At 41.9% G+C, this 23186-nt stretch overlaps 1 protein-coding gene across 3 annotated transcripts in view; it reads right to left on the bottom strand.

Moving 5' to 3' along the window:
- The window catches only part of UBE2E3 (ubiquitin conjugating enzyme E2 E3), a 57444-nt gene that overhangs the window by 4223 nt on the left and 30035 nt on the right, over positions 1-23186 (bottom strand). The window lies entirely within an intron of this gene.

Here is a 23186-nt window from a genome sequence, read left to right as displayed (position 1 = left end):
TTTTCTCGACTTCTGAGCCATCAGACTTCACGCTATTATCACACAGCAGTCGTCTAACCTCCTCACAAAAAATATCGAAGCACAACCTCATTTCTGTAAGCAAGTCTCAGGGTAAAAACTAACCTAACCTTCTGCAAAAGGTCCTGAATCTGAAGTGCCGAGATCTGAACCGACCGCTATGGAGAACAACCCCGCTGAGCTCATGCAGGCGGGGTGGATTCATCACGTCTATGCAGACAAGTCAATAATGCAGTGCTGTAAAAGATCCTTTCAATTCTCCCCACCTCGGCAGCCTCCCAGGCACCACCGACATCTTGCAGACACAAGGTCCCCATCCTTCTCCCTCTGCGGTCCCAAGGAACAGGCATTGAGGACTGTCACATGTGATTGCACGAGGCAAGCGACAGGGCAGGGCATCAAGCTGTAGCCTGGGAGTTTGTGGTTTCTGGCGTTGCTCGACACTCAAGAGGAGTCTCCCTACAAGCCCTCCAAGTGTTAAGACTCTTCCCACGTCATGTCACCTCATGTATTTGTCATACATATGTCGGCAGTCTATAACGTGGCACGCTGGACATTCATCCTTACTACATAGCCAAACGCACGGAGACACTCATCAGAGACAAGGCACATGAACAGTCTGCGCTATGCATCTGCAATTCCCACACCAAAAAATTTAGCTATTTTTACATTAAGATCATATTTGAAAAACAACCAAAAGCTGATTTTGATTATGAATTCCCTTTCAATTCATAATTTCCCAACGTGCTTTTTATCTTGCGGATGTTTCATGTACCAAATGTTTAAACTGTTGCAGGCCTTTCATTAACAGGACAAAATAATCATGGATTTTGGCTGACATCCTATTTAATTAAAAACAAAAAATTATTTGATGGAGCTGTAGCTATTTTCCTGTTGCCAGAATGAAAGTAGGTAACAATGGCGTGCCAGCCTCCAGAGGACAGCTAAGAAAGAAAAACTAAAAGTGCTGTCAAAATAAAGTTTGGGTCTAAAATCACTGATCTTACCTTTCTATTTGCAATGCATGCATAAAAGTAGAAAAGACCCCAGCAGATAAATTTTAGTGAAAAAAGGGAAATCCAGAGGCAAGGAGGTCCATTTTCAATGATGTAATGAACCGTTTGTACCCTCAGCCACTCCAGAAGGTAATTCCATTCATGCTCTCTAAAAAGCAATTAGTGTAAGAACTGAAAATATTGGGGCAATAACGACAATATTTAAAACCCACTCAGGCCACTGAAATGTTTTAATTAATTCTTGACATTCATCAAGCTTCCAGCTAATTAGTATTGTGCGCAGAAACCAAATTTCTATGGAGCAATTCAATTTCAACATTAGATGTCCTAATGACTGTTTTACAGTTTAATGCAGAGGTTAGTGCTCCTGCCTCCTGTGTCAGGTACCTTTCGTTCATACACCTCTAACAGCTGGATGCAATTCAATCAGATTAATGAAATAGCTGAATTAAATTAGTGACATATTTCAGCCCAATGAATCAGTCACAATTAAGCGTGGCACCAGTCCGGTGCCAAACTTGCTGGTAATCACTCACCAAGTCAGAGCAAGGGCATCCATCAGCCAGAAGCTAAAGTGCAATAAGTCTCTGCCTGTTACTATCTGCGATCCTCTTCTATGCTACCGCCACCAATACATAAAAGGATTGGGCTATAACGCAAGAAGGGGAATTCCTAACCTTGTAAGAGGAAGAAAACACAATTCGAAACCCCTCCTACTGCTGAGAAAAGATCGCTGCGATGTCAAAAGTAACACAAAGCTGTAACAACAGCTGCACTCAGATAAAGGAGAAAATTGTTAAATCAAACCATTTCATTACACCTGACTGAGGTTTGTGAAATTTCTATTTAACAGCTGAAGTGGTGTCTCACTTCCACTGGTGTAAAAGATACCCCTGCTTCATTAGCAGCCTGAAAATGACTGGTGTGAGGCGACACCAGAGTAAAGAGCAGAGACAAGACATCACACTTGGCTTCTACCACCTGTATATTTCCACTGGGGATCATCCTCAGACAGCCCTGCCCTACTTTGTCTTTTGTATACATACCAAGGTATTTTTTTTGGAAGTAAAAAAAAACCCACTCTCTAAGGCTCAGCAAAACATATCAGACCTATTCACGGCAGTCTTGGCCTCTCATTGATTTCCACAAGGACAGGACAAGTTTACACCCACTTGGACGACTGTAGAGAAGAGCAGAAGGCACAGTCCTGCCTCAGGCAACACCTCGGTTGCCTATCGAGCTGCCGGAGCCCCGCTGGAGTCACCGCAGAGCATCATCTCGGTGCTGCACAGAGCCACGAGGGAACTGCCACTCCCCAGTGCAAATCCAACACCTCTGTTCCCACAGAAGACAGAAAAAATCCAGGGCTGAAAACTGGGAGTGATAAAGCTTTACTCTGCAATTTTCTATTTCATTGATATACCCAGAAGAAATACTCTCCTCCTTCTCTGGGGCACTAAAGAGGCTGGCACAGGAGGTGCTTCTAGAGGCTGTATTTGAGCTCTTTATTCACAGAAGTTCTCCTGTTCAAGAAACTCACTCTCCTATTACAAGCACAGTTTTCAAGCATCTCACCTTGAACCTTGAGAGCTGTGGTGAGTGACAGCCCAGGAATCTTTCTCGCTGTCTGCCATGCTGGAGAGAATAACCCAGGCAGAGCGCCACAACAGGGAACTGCCATGGTTTTCTTCCCTTCCCTTTTTTCATCACCAAAAGACCCATCTCCTTCTGACTTCCCCCATGGAATCCACATGGACACAAAATCCTCCTCTATTCTGTCCCTTAAAACACAAAAACCTGACGGAGCAACGGAACTGATGACAACTTCAATGTTTTGGCTACACAGCATACGTGTGCAGTTCATTGCTACCAGCCTCCTGTCCTCAAAAATCAGCTTACAGAACATCACAAATTCAGTTAAGGCACCACCAGTATATTCTCAATAAAAGAACTACTTGATTCATTTTTTACAATATGGGCTAAAAAAATCTCAAGCAAAATAACACAGCAAATTAACTAAAGTGACAAAACATGCTTTGCAAAATTAAGAGGTTTTTACTTCGTACATAAAAGATGGATTGATTTTTTTTTTAAAATAAATTAGATAAATTGGCAGAATAAAGTTAAATGGCTACATCTGCTTCCTACCTAAATATTCATTATGCCATTTCACTGATGGATATATACCTGATCCAGATAAGACAAAGGATTTATAACCACACTCTATCCATGCTAGCCCACTGAACAGATTTAATTTACAAGTGTGACTTCAGGTGGTGAATTTGAGAAGATGCGAGGTTAAAGTCTAGGGCCCATGGGGTCACACCAGGTCCTTTAAACCTAACTCAGCTGAACCTTGGCTCTCAGGTTTCACAAAGACAAAGAACAGGCTTTCCAGCACAGTGTTATGAGCACTGACGTGGATGCAGCGGCATTCACACCAGCAAGAAGTCTGTTAGACTCCTGACGCAGTGGTTACAGAAATCAGAATTCAGCATTTGTTACAATTCACTAAAGCAAAATGCATTAAAGCTGCCCCATATGGAACTAGCTGCAGGATGAGAAACTAGGACAAAAAATTTCCAATCTACATGATGCTGGTAGCATGCTGCTTTCTGCTCTTGCTAAATGTGCTTCTCCTGTCAACAACACTCCTCTGAAACATGGGGCTCTAAATTTGGTGACAGAATGCAACTTCATAGTACTGAGACTGTGATAATTAAGAAAAAAAAGGGTGAAGGAAAATGTAATTTAGCTAGATTTGATGTTAACTCTGTGTTATGCTTTATTATGAAAAACAATTTGGGTCTGTAATAGGATATAACTGAGGGGGAAAAAATAATATCTGTTTTTTAGGAAGCTTCCCAACAGTGAAGTCTGTCAGACTCTAAAACAGTCTTATGAGAAATGTCACTGGTACCATAAAAGTAAAGGTACTGGTCTATACCCCAGGATGGCCATCGGGGGGTGCCTACCTAGCACAGATTTAAGTGGTGGACTATTTTCCTACATTCACCTTTCAAAGGCCCCCCCCTTAGGTCTGATACCCAGGCAGGTATCACAAAGGCAGCAGCAAACAAACTGAACGGGGCACCTGGAGGGAGAGCTAGGTAAGGAAAGAGGCCCCTCCATCCTCCCCAAACTTTTGTCGCAAGATGAGACTCAGCAAAAGTAAAACTTCCGAAGCTCTTCACAGACTGCTCAGCCACAGGGAATTTGTCATAATGGTATAGTTATAATTTTTACAGCAATGTAAGTGAAGACAGCGTTTTAAGAAAGGAGTAAGGTATCTTTTTTTTTTAATTTTCTTAATTCAACTGAAGGTACTAAGGAAAGGAAGAGTGAATGCCCTCACGTTGCACAACCTCGTGCTTGAAAAAGCCACTTTATAAAGCTACATAGTGAATTTTGCAAAATCCACAACACAGCTTCAGAAATAGAGTTTTACAAATCCTGATGTAAGAATGGCACCCAGCATGTTACCAGCACGAAAGGCTTTGCTTTGGACAGCAATGTCTCAGCTAAAGCTGTTGGATGATGTTCGAATTCAGTACCATGCCACTAGAGGCTGACGGGGCTGCAACAGATCCTACCGGCGCATACAATTCAGGCAAATACACAGATCCCATCTGTAGTGAGTCTGCCTGCCTCGCCATCTGAGCTTCTGAGCTTGAGGAACTCATCTCCAGTGGAAGGAGAAAGCCCCAGGCTCAGGTAACTTCAAGTTATCACAGAAGTGGGGATTCATATCTACCATGTAGGGTATCTAGTGTGGATGCTGACATTCGCACCTCAGACTTCCCAGACAATCAGGATAGAGAGATCAGTGACTCTCTGCAGCACAAGGAGCATCTAAATACTCCCTAATACCAAGGTTCTCCATCTCCCTCTGGTGACACCTACTTTTCACTGATGGCATGGGGAGCTTGGCTCCTAACTCAAGCCTCTAAGCTCAGTACTTCAGAAAATCCTCCTCACCCTCCCTGCAGTGAGAAAAGGTTGTCTAGCTCTGTATTCACACGCTACCTTGTAGCACACTAGCTTTTTATCTAGATACAGATACACACTGCCATGCTGCTGGTAATTAGAAAAAAAAATAATCTCACAAGGAACCAAAGAATCTCGGTCTGGTACAAGCTGTCTGAGAATCAATTCAGTGGTACTCTGTGAAGCCTGGAGAGAGCACAAATCACTCACCAGTAGTTGTATTTTCATGTTAAACATGGGAACGGAGAGATGCTCAGATTATTTTCCTGCTTTGATATTTTCAACGTTTTGAAGAAAATCTATTACCTTTTTTTCTTAATCCTCTTTTCCCAATTGTGGATGCTCTCTTGTATTATTGGTTACAGAGCACAAGAAAGGAAATGAACATTAATTAAAATACATACACTTGTGGCTCTCAGTCCCAAGACCTTTAAAAACTGACAAGCATGGACAGAAATTTCCATTTTCTTTATTTTTCAATGCCTCATTTACAGGGCTTTCTGGAGTACTTACTCATATTATCAGCGCCACTGCCTAAGCACCTCTACATACAGAATCTGGGTAGCACATCCCCTATATGCAGAAAGCAGAGACTGCTTTCACTGTCAGGAGCCTCAGGTATAGCCCTAATTTTTGGTTTACAGCATTTTTCACATGTGTATTGTCTACAGCAATATATGAAATCCATGTTGAAAACGCTTTTTGATAAGGTACTCGCTATTATTAAGGTTTCCAGGTTATGTGCAATTTCTTACAAAGAAAAAGTTTCAGTCTGTTGTGTTCTTTATATAGCTACAACTGTTCTTTCTTATTTTACCTGCCACTGAACTATTTGCTACATCTGTTTGCTGAAAAAGGTTATTTGCTGCTTCTAGCAGATCCACAGAGGCTCTGTGTAACTGAGGATACACGGAGTCTGGTTCACTGTACAAACCTTAGCTTCTGTCACTTCCTTAAAGTCTATCATGCCCTTAAAACTGAAATCTAGAAATTACTGCTGAAAAAAAAAATAAAAATAAAAAGCCTATTTTTAACTTGTGGATCCCCTGCTAATTCAGCTGGTTGTAAAGCAGCGCAGGACTTGTGCCTGAGGCCACGGTTCGATGCAACAGTAAATCCAACTTGAGAGCTCCTCCTCCCAGATCAAAAGCAGCGTGGCTACTAAAAGCAAAGTGCTGATCCAACCTAAACGAACTTGGCCAAACGGTACATGTTCCAAAAACGTCAACGGATTAGCTTTGTAACACCACGCTTTATGCCTAATCAGGTATCATTTGTCCTCCTGCAGCCAGCGTAAAGAGGGCATAAACTTTGGATTGCACGGTCTGGCTTGGAAATGTAATCATGTGGCTGTATTTGGTTCACGTCAAATTGTACCATTAGGGGAATCTAACCGAGTGCCAGTCTGCTATTAATCACCCTAAAGATGGCAGATTGTAGTGTTTTAGACGATTAAAACCTCCAGCGCTAAACTTGCCATTAGAAGATTATAGACTGTTGTTACCAAAGGAAACCGAGTAACAAATCATTTGAAAATTCCATCAAAGCTGTAATATGTAGATAACCCAAGTAATGCGTTTTGGAAAGCCGATAGTTTTTCCACTGCCAAAAGCCCCATTAAATTAGTTCATTGCTACAATAGTTCAACTTTACTTTCCTCTTTGTATTCCTGCTAGCTCCTAGGACCTTTCTTGCTGCTGTTAGAAGTCTGCTCAGGTTCTCTCCATCTTCCAGAACAACCGTAGCCAATTATGGAGGCAGAATTCCTGCAATTTTTCTTGTGAAAAATAACTAACCCCAGAACATAGTTTTCTAAATTACAACAGAAATGCTGAATTTAAACCAGGTAACAAAATATATCAGATTGCTTCTGTCTATGCTCTTGACAGAGGAGTTGTAAATACATATATTACCCAGGTAACACATAAAAAGTTAAACAAACATTAGATGTTTTTGAAAACAGAGAAATCACAGGAGTCACAGGCATGAAGAAAGTTCATGCTTAATGTTTGGTTTGTTTTAAATTTTAAATATCTTGAAATCTGCATAGAAGTCCCTCTCACGTGCCTGCGCCAGAGGAATTATCCATACTCCCTATTAAAACACAGAGCAGGTCAGTCAGTAAAGGGAAACGTTTCCTGCCACTTCACCACGTGTTCACAATAACAAAGCCATAATTTAGCATAAAATGAAAGACCAGCTCCCTGTCATCAGTGTTGAAACACCGGTAGTACTAGTGGCAAAATGTGCGCTATTTTCTTGCTGTTAGTATAAAACTCAATTTGTACTAAGGCCAAATCACTTTGCTGAAGAAATTTGTGTACCAGGTATAGAGTTCACATTTTCCTTCCACTCAAAATTACTGATGAACCTGTATTTAGCAAACATGGCAAATTTTGCTTTTCTTCCATGAGAGATGATCCTTTTCAACTCCCTAACACAAACAAAACTCATTTGCGATACTGAAGAATAAAATATGTATGTATGTTACAGCCTCCACACTGATGCTAGCAATCCCTACTGAAAGAATCACAGACACCTGAGAAATCATGTGGCCTTAATTTAAGGTGTCTGCCCACGAATACACAAAATGGAGGCACTCAGACACAAGTTCACCTAACATCATCCAAAAAACGTGTGCTGTGGAGTATGACTGCAATGTAAATCTCCCAAGTCCCAGGCTATCACCTTACCCACTGGACTGAGATGACACTATTTAGTAGCTCATTCAATAGTTCTGTGGCATCCACGTGTTTTAGACATCAGTCACCTCCATCATTCAGTGCAAAATCTTCATGTCAAAAAACTAAGTGACACTGAGAAATCCACTTTACGATTTCCTACCAATATTTTCAATGACATTTTTAACGTCAACAAAGAAAATCTACTATCCCCAATGTCTTTTACGCACGCACTTCAGATGGAGGAAGAAAGAACAGTTAAAACAATTAATTTCACTAAAGGATCTAATTAATCTAAAAATACAACTGACTTTAAAACGGTAGTAAACTTATAAAGATTCATGCCTAGGAACAGTAACTGGGCAATTTTGCACAAACCAGGCCTGCAAGTCGGCTAGAGCTGTTCAAATGAAGTCCCCAGCTATCAATCTACCCCAAATACCGAAACATTAGCCAATTTCAAATACTGATTGATGTATTAAAAAAATCTTCTACCACTCTGTGGATTATGTTTTGGTTTTTGAGAAACGTATCTTCAGTCAAAAATTAAAAGGAACTCCACCTACGAGCAGTGGTTTTTGAGACAGAAAGCACATTAGTGATTTAGTCTGACAATTCAAGCCTAAAGGCAGACTCCATGACTAAACTTGTGAATGGTGTTAATGTTGTGGAAAAGCTCTCTTCTAATATCGTAAAAGGAGAATGTGCAATTTAGTGAACACGATTTATTCAGGTACTTCATGAAGGCCCAAGAAAGACAGAATTGCTGGGAAGTCACCTTCACCGAAATGGGGGTGTATCCACCTGTCAAGAAGGCGAACATCCTACGTGCCTGGTGCTAGTGGAACCTCCTCCTTGTACGGGATGTCCAGGATTGGGCTTCTCTGTATCACTTCACAGCAATATAGCTAGGAGCTGCCACCCCCCCTCGCCTCTAAAAATCAGCTTTCAGCTTCAGCAACAAAATTACAGCTTACCCACACAAAGATGGAGAAAAGACAAAACCAGTCAGTCAGCCAGCCTGCCTCCGTTGAAACACAAGAACACTCCGAATGAGAGGCGTCTACTTAGGGATTTCATGATCTTTAATACATGCATATTAGCTTCATGCTTTTAGTTGCTTCATACTAACTTCCTGAATGTTGCCCTGTAGCAAGCACTGAATATTTTCCCCCAAAAGAAGTCTGTATTGTCATCATCCAAATCAGTTCTTGGTTCCGTCTTCCTAACCTTTGAGCATACACTTTCTTCCAAATGTAATTCTATTATTACTTGTAAATACTTCCTCCCTCTTGCCTCCATCCATTTCCACATCACACTGTCCAGCCTGACAAAACAGAAAGTGCCGTGCCACAGCTCCCTGGATTGGATGCCTAACTCGAAGTCATAAAAGTCTGACGGAAATCTCTGTAACTAGGAAAAGACTATATTTCTCAAAAATAAAATTGACCTTTCCCAGTTCATACACAGAGACTTTCCCCACCTCCCGCACAATAAGGGTGACTTCTCAAGTCTGGCTCATTTCGGAACATGGCTGGGGTCACTACGCGGCTTTTGTCACGAGCTACTTCATCTGAATTGAATGAAGTTAGCTGTTTTGAAGGGGCGTGAATCTGGTCATCTAAAAAACAAGAACCCTGTTCAATGCTACAGTCCAACGTTCAGAAGGCCTGTCTTTAGTCCTGTTCCGACAGTGGTTAACAAAATTTCTGACACTGAGGATTGATTAAATGAGTTTTTCACTTTTTTCACAAGATTCATGGTCTGAAATGATCATCAGAACTCTGGCTACAGGCTTTAAACTCTGCTTAAAGCAAAATGATGACAAGCTTCACATTCAGTGCAGGGCATGAGTTTATCATTGTTGACAATTTTTCTATATTTAATCTATTCTTTGGTATTACATTTTTTACCTTTGCACTTTTAACAAAACTAGTTCTGCCAAATAAGCTTTTGCCAATCTGAATATAGAAAGCAAACCCGCGGGGTATAACACATTCCAGCAGACCTGAGCGCAAGGAGACTGGTGCTGTGCCAGCAAAACCAGCCCCATGCCTCCTCTTACTCCTTCCCCTCCCTTGACACCCACAGCGGTGCTGGCGAAATCCCACACTGAATTGCTCCGTGGTGCTGGGGGGGTTGAGAAGTAAGTGCCAGGCTGCCTGGGCTCCTGGAAGCCGCAGCTGGCTGCAGACCGGCAGGGATGCGATGCCGGCGCCAGCACAAGAAGGGGAGCGGGAAGCTGCGGTGGGCAGTAGGGCAGAGGCAGGGGGCTGCAGCAGCTCAACCTGCATTGGCTTAAAACACACTGGAATCATACTCCGCGAGGGCAAGCCTGGATCTGCAGTGTCCTGTTTATCAAAGTAGAGGCTCAGGATCCTCTCCCTGTTTCTTCGCCATTCCACTCTCTCCATTAAGTCCAGAAGCTGTAGAGTGACCCAGCATTATGAGCAGCAACTGTCCTGCACTGAGCATAAGGCAGACTCAATTTGGGTGCTAAAACATTAGCCCAGCAATGTACATTTCACTAGTTGAACAGGAATATTTAGAGAGTTTCAAAACAAAAGCAGTTGAGGATAGGAATCTGTTTTGTATAATGCAGAATTGAAGACAGCTGAAGCAACACTTGGTACAGAGTAGATATAAATGTAACTGGTGTATTAAAAGCATTAAAAAACCCTGTGAATACCAGCTTTAGTTCCAAAAGCACAGCAATTCAAAGGAATGGAGAAAGCATCATGCATACAAATACACAGAAATCAATGTCTGATATGAGTTCATTTTAGTCCATAAAAGTGTACTACACTAAAGAAAAATGTGAAAATAATAATCATTTCAGGGGAAAAAAAGTCAATAAACATTTAAGTGAAACAAGTCTCACTCAGTAAAATCTGTTTATTGGAAAGCCAGCTCCATCCCAACTATTGCTCCCTCTAACAATGCTAATTTAACGACTAACTCTTTCAAACAAACACTCTCTGTGAAGACAGCTGTAGCCTATGGAGCAGAAGCTGTTTGGGTCAGCCTTGGGAGCCGGGGCTTTGTAGCCCTCCTCTAAGACAGCTGCCGCCACCCAGGATGGGCCAAGAAATTTGTGACCCGCACAGAGCTTTGCTGTAGAGCTTGGACCACTGGTACCAGTGGACTAAGATACGCTGCAACTTCATTCCACCTTTTTACACATCTGTCTGTTCAGAACTATGATTAAAAAGGAATGTAGTTTCCCCCCACAGCCCAGATTCAAGGCAGCTGTTGGGAAAGTGGGACTTTACCGCCTGCAGAAGGATACATCAACTCAGACCTCGGGCAAAGCAAAAGCACATGGGCAGCACCCACCTCTTCTGGGGCGCTAAATCCTTCTCTGCAATAGATCAGGTTGCAGCACCAGATGTACTGTGTTCAGGAAACAGATAACGCTACAACACAGACACAGAACGGCTGTAGCCTCAAGAAGAAAAGGCTCAGACTGCGTATGGTTTTTATTTCAGACTATAAGCATGATTTATCAGTGGAAAGAATACGCCTAGTGGCTGCCATTGCAAAATTCATCGGGTTACATACAAATTAAGTATAATGACTTCCAACATGTCCTAATATTATATGTTGATACACAACTCTACTTCCTTCATATTCTCAGTCAGTCATAATTTAGTGAACCCCATTAACCACACATTTGCTTACATTTGCAATTTAAGAAAAATAATGTTCTTTCTGATAACTAATCTCAATAAAGCTCTTTCTTGCTGCAAATGCCTGATTTTAAAGTACAGCACTGCTAGAAAAATTAGCTTAAGACAGGCTGCCTGCCCATTGTGCTTAATAGCTTCAGAACTAAAAGGATAAACATTTTTACTAGTAGTTAGCCTGCTGGGATTGATTACCACTGATGTTTAGATGATTAAATATTTGTACCAAAAAAAAATAAATAAAAGAGGTAGTAGTAAACATATCACTTTGATCGTAACCATTTTTACTGCAAGTGTCTAAGACAATATCAATATTTTGTTTTACAGACAGAGTAATAAATGGGACAGGGCAATGACTTCCTACGAGTGACTCTTCCATCGCACCAAGCAAATGCCTGCAGAGGAGAAAATCCTGCAAAGGGTAAGATGCCGGGTATTTTTTTTTTGTAGGGGGTAGTTTTCCAAAGAGGTACCCAGAGACTCTTCAAATAGCCCACTGATAATTTGTGAACACAGACACCTTGTTTTTCAGGGTTACGCTTCAACTCCCTCCTGCTCCCCCTCCAGTGTGAGCAGCAGCAGCTTTCACAGGGCAGGACTCCATAGGAGCTGGAAACTAATTACCAGATGTCTTGTAAATCTTTCCAATCTGCGCAACTTCATCCAGTTTGCAATGTTTAACATCATCTCTTTTGGAAACTTTTCATCCTTATTTTTGTGTAACAAATTTTCAACAAGCCAGGAGTTCTTTGTTCTCTCCTAATAAAACAATCTAAAATGTTAACGGTTCAGCATGAAACTAATGAACTAAATGCACTTTTCTGGAGATCTGAGCAGAAGTACAGACATTTCCAAATTTACATGAAAATTTATTAATTTTGCAAAAAGTGCTTCGGGCTGTTTCTTTAAAATAACTTTAGAACTACAAAAATGAATGCAAACAACGGTTGTAAATTATTTATGTGTTTTGCAAAATACATGGCTGCTCAAATGCTGCCCTTATTGAGGGCAACTTATATGAAAATCTTAAAGGGGGCTGAAAAGAGAAGTGGACCAAGTCGGAGGTTTGCTCAGATGCAACTGTACTTAGCAGAAACTCTGTCAGCAAAATTTTACTCTGAATAACTGCTAGTGGCAATGCAGAGAGATTCTGCAGAGCATTGAGTGTTCAAGTCTACAATTTACATGAATGGATATGATTTTCAATTGCCTCCTCTTGGGGAATAAAGTGAAAAGATGAAGAGTGAAGAGTTAGTTGAGTATTTCTGCTCCTGCAGTACTGCTGACACAGGGGACTGTCAGTTCTCCTTAACCTATTTCAGTGGGATCCGTACCACGGAACCGCATGGATTTAGTATGAAGCAGGAATATAGACCCCCACTCACATGATTCTTCCAGTTGGCAGAGTTGGGAGGGGTCTGCACCACCACAAGAGAAGTCTGGTAACATCTCCAGAGCTGCAGCTGACTGCGAAGCGAATGCCTGACCATGCTGTGACTGTGCTATGGAAGGAAAGATGACTCTGAACTACCTAGGAAACGTTTTCTATGCCCAGAGCCAAGAGAAATCGGTGACATATGGCTTTTTGCGAGCTGTATAGCTGGAATGCCCCGTTTAACCACAAAGATGCTTTATTTAAACCTCTTTGGCCAAAAGAAACAAAGCAAGAACTTCCACCTCAGGCAAAACACCCAGGCTGCTGGATGCCACCTGCTCTGGAAAGACTCTGTCATGACTAAAACTGGAAGCAGTACCTTCGCTCTTATTTTGTACAAATTCTACCCTGTGGATGCTGCAGATTACATGGTGTAAAAATAATATTAAATGTATTTAGATACATGCATGATGATAAGCCTAAAACACACTGTACTTCTTTCCCTCTCAAACATACTAACTTAAGTGCCTAAAATATTGTTCTCAGCAAATTATATTCACAAAAGCATTCAGGAAACATCAAGTTTATAGGAACTGCCACTGTAGAAGGAGCAGCTATGCCCCAAACCAAGTGACACTTAAATCACAATCTTCATTTGAGCTGCTGTTGCAAACAACCACTAGTATTAACTACAAAACCTCTGTTGCTAAAAAGAAAAACTGCAAACATAGTATTAGAAACATAGAATCATAGAATAGTTTGGGTTGGAAGGGACCTTTAAAGGTCATCTAATCCAACCCCCCTGCAACGAGCAGGGACATCTTCCACTAGATCAGGTTACTCAGAGCCCCGTCCAACCTGACCTTGAATGTTGCCAGGGATGGGGCATCTACCACCTCTCTGGGCAACCTGTGCCAGAGTTTCACCACCCTCAGTGTAAAATGTTTCTTCTTTATATCTGGTCTAAACCTACCCTCTTCTAGTTTAAAACCACTACCCCTTGTCCTATCACAACAGGCCCTGAAATTAGTGGTTGTGTTCAGATGTGCACAACTACCCAGGAGGATTAGGGTTACATGAAGCTCCCATTTTGGCAGGCGTAGAATGACATGATCCCTCCATCATCAATAGGCCACAGCTCCCAAGCAGCAGAATTCAGTGAGTAAGGACTGGATCCTTCTACCACATGTTACATCCCTTGTGCCTTCGGAAGAAAGGAAGCAAGAGGCCTCGTTCATTCAAAAGGATTCAGGACAACACGTAGAAGAGTTGTCCCCATTTACAGAATTGCAACTGCAGTACCTGAAAGACAGTGATGCTTCTGAACTACATGGCTGTGAGGAACTCGAGGCCCACGTGAGTATGCCATACGGGAGCCAAAAGCGTAACGTTAAGGCAGCAACAGTTTTTTTCCAATCAGACTAAAAGCAATAAACTGTTCAAAATATATTCTAGGAAGGGAAGTACTGCAAAATCTGGTATTATTCTCCTGCTGAGAGTCGATGCTGAAGTGATGACACCAGTAATTTCTATCTGGCTTTTTCCATATGCTGCTTTTGCATTCAACGGGAACAGTCACTCTTGTCAGCTCTAAAGAGCCCACCCTGAGTTTTTGTGTATTAAAGATTAAAAAAAAAGATTTATACTGTTTTCCTCTGGGCATTTGGGTCCCCGTGCTATCCTGAATGCCTTAAACACTTGTGAGCGCTTCTTTTCTTTAAACATTAACAAATTTCAGTCATTATTACAGCAATTTTATGAGCATGGTTTTGTGAAAAGATAGATCTCCTAACATGTTCTGAAACTGTCAATCTACAACAATTCCATGTGCCTCTCAAACACTTCAGAGCAGGCACCTCCCTTTAAAGATCTGCCCCGGAGACACCCCCAGCAGCCGGCACAACCTCATTAACCACTGACTTGTCTAAGCCATGGAAGCAGCAGCAGCCCACCTTTAATACAAGGCACTAAACCACTGAAGGTATAAAGACAGTGATTAGCGATATGAAGTGGAGCATATCATGATGATATGTTCTTGACGATGCTTTCTTCTTTCCTTTTTAAAAGCTTTATATATGCTCTGCAGATTGTCGTTTCTGTGCTTCTCAGATCAATGAAGTGGCTACGCCAACCCTTCCTACAAACAAGAATTACATTAGTTGCTTAAACATCAACTGCCTACACAGCCATAAACTAATCCACTCAGATCAATTATATTGCAGTTACACATCCTGACCAGATCTCCAGTCCGATGGCGGAGAACTTTGTGGAGCACTGAAAAGGGTGAACTCACTGGGTTCTGGGAAGCCGGCGCCATGGGGATGCACCTTGGAAACCCGCGCATCCTCCCCAGACGGCAGGTACGGAGCAGAGAGGAGCCATCTCTCAAATACCAGGACCTTGAAAATCTCAAGTGCTCTGAAGGTCAAGCTCCACCTTGAATCCGTCTAAAAGACAGGAGGCAATTTTATTGTCACTCCCAAACAGGAGTACAAACCTGTACAAACAGGTACAGGCTGTGTTTTAGCTTCTGAACAGCCTCTAGGCACAGATCCGAGCAGCGTATCATGGAGTTAAGGCACAAGGTGAAGCAGGTACAGATAAGGGCCGCATTCAAAACAACATGGTACACTCAATATACAAAGCACAAACAAACTAAACATAGCTGACTATTTGGCATCAGAAAGCACACAACAGAAAAATAAATCCCAACTTTCAAACACTGACTTCCCCTTACCTTTATCTACTTGCTCTTTCATTAATTTTGACATTAGGTCCACAAAACTAATGTACTACTTCTGCAGACTGTACGTTTCCAGCCCCCTCAGAGTTCAAATTTTCAATCTCTACTACACCTTCCCACTTCACAGCCTTCTCAACCTGCCTTCAGAAATGCAAGGAAAGTATGTCTTCCGCTAAAATCTCAGCCAGCAGAAGCCGACCGCGGTTCTCCCAGAATGCGCCTACATTTGCTCTGCCTCTCTCCCTCCATCTGGCGCAGCCAAACGCCTCCCATCCAGTCTCAAAGACATCTTCTTCTTCTTCCCTTGAATATGCCCCTAAGTACTCCTTCAAACTGCTACTCTTCTTACAATGAAGCCAATCTTCATCTCATGAAAGACAAAATTCTCCTTGACAATCTAATAGACTCAAGGAAGAAATATTCATTATAAATGGCGTAGTTACCTGCTTCATATCTATTGAAAATATCCATCAGATAGACAGCCAGCAATACCCAAGTATCTTTCACCACCGCTGGTCCTAACACAGATTGAATTATTCACCTTAGACTCATATTCAAACTGGAGAAGTTTTGTTTATAAAGCTCTTGTTCTGAGCATGCCTGAGATAACCACATAACAACCAGAAAACTACTGAAAACTAGAGTATTTTTTCTCCCTGAATTTCTAGTCAAACGAATGCAATGATCCTCTTTGTGCACGGTAAAATACTTCTTAATTGGTTTATGCCTGTTGCATAATAATATAGAAATAATCTATCATGTTTTTACTATAAACTAAGTCTAAAGAGGATGATACACTGCCTCTAGCTGTTTGCATGTTAATCTCAAACAACTATATTGATGCAAATCTGCTGTGCTTATATTTCTATTGTCAACATTTATTTCTCCTTAAAAATCTTCCTTTTTAATCTAAAAATGTTTCAACAGTGAAGAATAGAAATAGAAAAGGAAAATGACAAGGACATATTAGAGGAGATTGATTAAATATTCATAAACTAAGAAACGTTAGCTAAATTTGAAGTTACACATGGCAACCTTAATTCTAAACTGTCTGACAAGTTCCTCAAGTTCCCTTTAACTACCTGACTGTGCGCTCTATCTTAAGTAATTTTTCAGAACTTTAGAAACACCACCTTTTAGTAAGACAAATATTTTGCATCTATAACCTCTAGAGCAAACTGTCTACACCCAGCTTCCTGCCAGTCAAAAATACCAAAATACCAGAGAACACCTATGGCTCATACGCTGAGCCAAGTTCTCCACTAACATATTCCCTGCAACCACTACGAGGAAGACTGTTCCACTGCTAAAGTGAATTACGTTATATCATTACGAACCTTGATAGGAAAGAAAAAGTTTTGGAGAATAGCGTATTTTTTCCAGAAAAGACATCAAAATAATATCAGTATTATAACATAAAAATGATGCAAATATCTAAGAAAGAAAATATTACAGGATGTATTAAGTGTGTATGAAAACACAGGCAAAAGTAGCACCATCAATTTGAGAAACAAACAGGAATTTAAAGGGACTGTACAGCATAGAACAGTTGTACGTTCAATTTTAGAGATACTGCAAGAAGTCTGCTTAACATAAAAAATGCATATGTATAAACATTCAGATTTGCAATTGTTTTACGCTTGGGCATTTGTGAAGTTATCCAAGCAACAGCAGCAGCTGCATTCCTTCTGAGCTTAGCACTCTGAATCCTCGTTTTTTGTAGGAAAGACGAAAAATGGTAAGGCATTAAGAAAACCTCAGACTTCGCAGTAAATTCTCAGCCAAACGCTCTGAGAGTTTGCTTGCTCTCAGTCCCCTGACCATTACATTTTATACACTTGTCAAGCACAAGACTGTTTCCCTGCCGCCTCCTTCATTTCAGCGACATGACACTGCTGTTACTTTTCTGCAACTTGTAGCTAAATCAGAGCTTGAGACAATACATGTCAATACTCAAATATCCACGAAAAGGACATAGGATTGAATAATTTACTCTGCAGACCCCCAAGAGTGAGAAGGACTTTCATCTGTAACGAAATCGTCTTATCTTCCCTCTATCTCAATAAATAAAACCACCCTTTTTTTTTTTTTTTAATTTGGAACACGTAAACAACAGAAACATCTGCTTTCTTTGGATTTAGTTTTCTCAAACACTTTATTTTCACTTTATCCGAGGACCCAAATTCAAAATCTATCCGTATTACTGAAGAAGACAAAAAGTGATCCCAGAGGCAGCACGTCTAACACTAACCCAGGTCTCCCTGATGGACAAAGAAAGTTCTTCATCATCCTGAGGCCAGATATCCCAGTCTTACAGGACAGAAACACCCACAGAAGACACACTGGCAAAAGCACTCCAAAACCAATTAAAACCTACAAAAACGTTCTCAGGGATTTCTGCACAGCTACCCAGTCATGACCGAATCCTTCAAGAATGACCAGGCTCCAGCAGTAGAAACAAGCAACTAGTAAGAAGCAAGAGCAGCAGAAAACACTCCACCAGCATGTGGTGCGCGCAAATAATATGGACAAATATTAAAGTTGCTTTTCTCAAACTCACCTCAGTGCCACCACGCTGCCCTGCCCTGGGAACATATGCCACACCAGAGGCTCAGGCACAAGCTGGCTTTGTCCATGGTGACTCCATGGATGAGGTCTGGAAACAAGCCACCTTGCATCTACGTGTGGCATCAATCCATTTTTCCCTGCCCGGTGTTAAGACAGGTAACGCTGAGGAGAAGTTAAAGCTCTCTATGTGGCATTTAATGATCCAGGCCCCTACCAGTGCCTGGGCTGTGCCTCACTCCCTAACTGAGAGGAGTTTTCAAAGCCAAACACCACCTCCAGACTTCAATGTGCCTTGTAACAACAAAAACCCAAGAACAAACCATAAAGACCCAACCCCCAAAACCTAAACCCCCAAACTCTATGTCGTTCTTTTGAATAAAAAATAGAAAAATCATACTTTCCTCAGAAACACCAAAAATAAGCTCTGCTGAGGTAGGGAGTAATTTGCTCATTAGACCAAGTAAATGGGACTGTGTCAGCAGACTCACTGCATCCCAAGGAACCGTAAACAAATGAAGGTGCGCGCACAGGATTTTAAAGATAAATGTGTCTGGAAAGAGATCAGTACTGTTCCCTCAGCCCTGGCGGCCTGCACCCATATGTCCCGTGCCAAAACGAGGGACAGTGTGCCCCATACTAGACCCATTACTGGTCTTAGATGGGTGATACCTGTTGGAGAAGAGATCACAGATGTCTTTGTTTTGGCAGAAGAACCACACGCACAGCAACAAGCGATACCAAGTCTGAAATTTGACTCCAAGACAACATTCAACTTCTCTCCTGCATGCTGACGCAAGGTTAACTTTTGAAGTCTAATTATGATCATTGAAATTTCAATAAACTCACTCCACTGTTGAACAACAAACTGAAACATGTTATCAGGCAGGGATTTGTTCAGAGCCACCAAGGATACACTTGGCACATCCCACTTCTCTGTTCATTTCAGCAGGGCCGTTCCAGAACAAACACACATTCAGAAAAATTTAAATAATCTGGAGCAGCTGGATGCAATCTTGAGTCTTACTTCAGAGAGCAGTGTTCAAAAGCATATCCAAGAATGAACCAAAAGCTGCGTGCCCAGGTACAAACTCGGAGGGGGAATTCACACGACTGCTGAGGAGCTGGCAGCAGTGGGTCTGTGGGAACTGGTGGAGAGGAGCAGAGAGGAGAAGACCACTCTCCTGATGGTTACGGAAAGTCAGACAGCAGCTCAGTTTTATTATCTAGGAAATGTTATAAATGTCAGCAGCAAGTGGTCAACTAAAAGGAGCCTTAAAATGATAAATGAGATCAGCGTAATACACAATATTACCTTCTGTTCCTAAAGAGGCAGAGCTTATGTTGGCGGGAACAATTTTAGAAACATCCCATGCAGAACATATTACAGGAGGATTTTCTGTTCTCCCCTTTCCTGAAGATTTACCAGAGACCTGGGAAGAGTTGGTTTCTCACAACCGGCCACTGCCTTTGTCAGCTGATGAGCAGCTTTAGCTCTTGAGCTGTTAAAGGCAAATCCAAGAAAACATGCCACACGGCAGGAGGGAGGGAGGTAACGAAGACCGATGAAGACACAAAACTCAGGACGTTTTTCTATTTAAATGCTTTCTGGATAGATGCTCCCCCAACATTTAATGGAGGAGGTAGAAAAAATACCAGCAAAGCTATTTTAATCTGTAGCTTTTCACAAGATGTACGCAGGGTATATACTCGTTAGTATATTTAGTTGGTATAGGAAATATTTTGCTAGCGTTAGCTATGGAGAGCATTAGTGAAATGACCAAGTGTACTTAGTCCCTTTGAGTGAATTCTGTTCTCAGTCTCGTCTGAGGCTTGACTAATGTCACTGAAGTTAATGGAGTTGCTTTATACCAACACAATATTATATTTTAGATGCTAAGAAATGCTAGTAAGAATTAATTTACTTAATTCAAAATTCATAAAAAGAGCAACTAGTGCTTTTATCTATAGATGCATAGTAAAAGTATAAAGAATAATGCATAGTTAATGATTTAACATTAATAATTAAAATTTAACAATTAACAATAATTAACATTAATAATGTATAGATAATGAATTAGTATAGCTAATGAATTAATAAACAGTGTAAAAAGAGGCAATAAAACTGAAAATGAAACAGACCTCCTGTGTTTTAGACAAAAATTGATTTATAATTTCTTCAGATTTAATATTTGCTTCACAGAAAAATCTTTCTCAGAACCTCTACAATCTCTCCAAATAAAATACAAAATCTCTTAGAATAAGATACAATCTCTTAGCATAAAATACAAAATCTCTTCAGGTTAATTCACAGTTCTTTTGAGCAAAGGCAAAACCCACCATCTTATTATTTGGGTTTCTTGGTAAACAGATGAGATCCACAGATGCAGCTGCTGCGTTACATATGCATGTGACAACCACTGGCATATTGCTCTAGCAGTGCTCAAGCACACATTTCTCTACCAGTTAAACAATCTTTCCTGAAATAAACACATCTTTGCCGTTATCACAAGCTATAAAGCAGTTCAAGAGCCCTGAAATTATCTTTTCATTAGTTTGAGATGCTTAAGTATCCCTGTACTGAAACACCCATATAACCCATATAAGCCTTATGAGACAGGAAGAGTATAAATCCTGCTCTCCTATTCCCTTAATGAGAATGCCTAATAAAAATGTAAACTAATTCTCTTGGCTGCCACTATCCTGTCTATTGAATGAAATCTTCCTTTTCGCCCTCATATATTTATATAACTTTAAAGCTACAATATCAGTATGGTTGGTTGAGATTACTCATCCAATGCCACAAGCTGGCACTAGTTTCTTAATTTCCGCCATTTCTCTTTTTTTTTTTCTTTTGCCTTGTCTGAGACCAGACAGGATCACCCACCCCGTTAGCAAATCCATCCTCGTCAAGCCAATACTGTAACAGCCTCACCAAAGTCCAGCCTCCGTCAATAAAGCAATTACAAACCCCTTAGCCGGCAACATTTCCTTGTTGAAGGCATACTTTAGTAAATATGAATTATCTATTTGATTATAAACATTTACATGCTTTTAAACTCAAAAACATACTAAACATGCTTAAACTGTGCCTTCCTTTCTCTCTCTGTAAATGCCTCCTTGTCCTCCTACCTCAAACAAATACAGACAGCGCTCCTCCTGCGATATTTGTCACCATGATTAGCTGGGTGGACACTTCTATCTCCTGTTCTACTTACACAGCCGACCTCGCTCAGCCCTTGCCCTGCATCCCTGGGGTCTCTCCAGGGAAACGAGTTTCAGGCAGGTAACAATCTGACTGTCCGGCAGCAAAAGGAAGAGAGTGGAGATTTCAGCTCATTTTCATGCCTGACCTGGAAGTCAGGCAAGAATGCCAGCAGTACCCCTGGACAATTGGAAAAGCTATAAAATTAAAAAAGAATCCTGAAGCTTCCAGCTAAAAGCCAGGGGTTATAAAAGAGATCCCACAAGCCCTGGGATGACGCAGAAGAGCGAGTTGCCTGGAGAACGGGTCAGGAAACGAGTTGAAGCACAGGCCATTCTCAGACGTGGCCAGCAATTGCAGCTAACGGCAGAACAGAGCCATGCCACCCGCACCCGCCTGCTTTTACTACGACCTGGCCAAAAGCAGGACCACAAGACGCTTTTCAAGGCAAAGAGGTACCAGGGTGGAAGCTGCCAGAAAGTATACATAGAAGATGAGACTGTTGGAGAGATGGGCTGCCTTTCACCATACAAAGCTGGAAGTGAAAGCATCCTCATTTGGTCCTGACATGCCACTGAAATAGCCTACTGTCAAGGAAGCATTTCTCCAAGCTCTCTCCCAAAGGCACACCTCTTGCCAGGGACCAAAAAGGGAGAAGACTGCAAATTTGCCCTTCCCTTCTGCTGTAGACTGCTGCTCTCATAGCATGGTTAGCATATGAAAAGAAGCACTTGGGCCCCAGCTAGCCCAAGGTACCCCCAGGGAACACAGCTAGACAAACTGGTCTTTAGGTGGGCTTCTCCGCGCTCTTGCTGGGTGCCCTCCCTCCTACTGCCCCACATTTGCCAAATCACAGCTTTGGAATGGACTGGCAACCCAAGCTTATTTCTGGCTCTCCCAGGTAAATGCTCACTGCCAAAGAAATAAACTTTCCCGGGAAACAGCAATCCTCCCCCTCCTTGTCTCACATCCAACAGGGCCAACCCTGGCCAGAGAGCAGGCTTTCAGGCAGAGAAGAGCCGATGCTCAGGAGGCGAAGCATCTGTGAACATCAAGAGAAAGCAGAAACTGAACACCATTACTCCTTTCTGGGTTTGTACAACAGGAATTAGACCACTTAGGAGACAGCCTCCAGCTCATTTGTTTATTATAAGGTACCTAACACATAATTAGGCAGGGGGCCCTGCCCTTCAAAGTCCCTCTTCTTTCAGCCTGTGCTCTAACCTTTTGATGAAAAGCAGACAGAAGAAAGGAACTGAGTGTGTTTAGTACATGTAATATAAGCAGGTCTGGTGGCATGCTGATACTTCCCAGTCTCCAAGGAGAGGATAACAGCTGTCTCGCTGCTTCAACCTCCTGCTCCTGAGTTGATTCATGCAGTGTCTGAAAAAAATAAAGCCACGCCACAGAGCCTGCGAGCTGGGGGACCGGCAGAGGAGAGCCTCTCACGCAAGCCTCCTTACACAGCCCTACGCACAAAACGTCCCACACCAACCGCTCTGTCTCCGCACGAATCATGAGTGTTTCCTCCCAGCAATCTCCAGTTAAACCTTCTGGTTTTTCTAATGCTTTGTTTTTAGGCAAAAAAAATCCCTTTTTTCTTATTATGTCAGTATTGCCATTTTCCTGGAGCACTAGAAGATACAAGGCCAGGGAAGAGCTTCTCCTGCCAGCCTTCCTGCCCCAGGCCGCTCCTGTCATCTTCTCCACACTGGTGCAGGACATGGAGGTGGTCCCTCTCAGGGGCACCAGCCACCTTGCCCTGGGTGCGTTGGTCTCCGGTGTATTCAAACAGCTCCTCGCAGGATCCAGTGAGGTTTCTGTACCGAGCAGGCAGCCTTCGAGATGAAGTTAGGCCAGCTGGTTTTCCCTTGCAGTATTCATCCCTCTGGGAAGCTCTGCCTTTCAGC

Source organism: Chroicocephalus ridibundus, chromosome 7 (genome assembly GCF_963924245.1).
Source record: "Chroicocephalus ridibundus chromosome 7, bChrRid1.1, whole genome shotgun sequence".
Lineage (NCBI taxonomy): Eukaryota > Metazoa > Chordata > Aves > Charadriiformes > Laridae > Chroicocephalus > Chroicocephalus ridibundus.
Note: the sequence above shows the minus strand (reverse complement) of the source record. Positions and strands in the feature narration are given on the sequence as shown.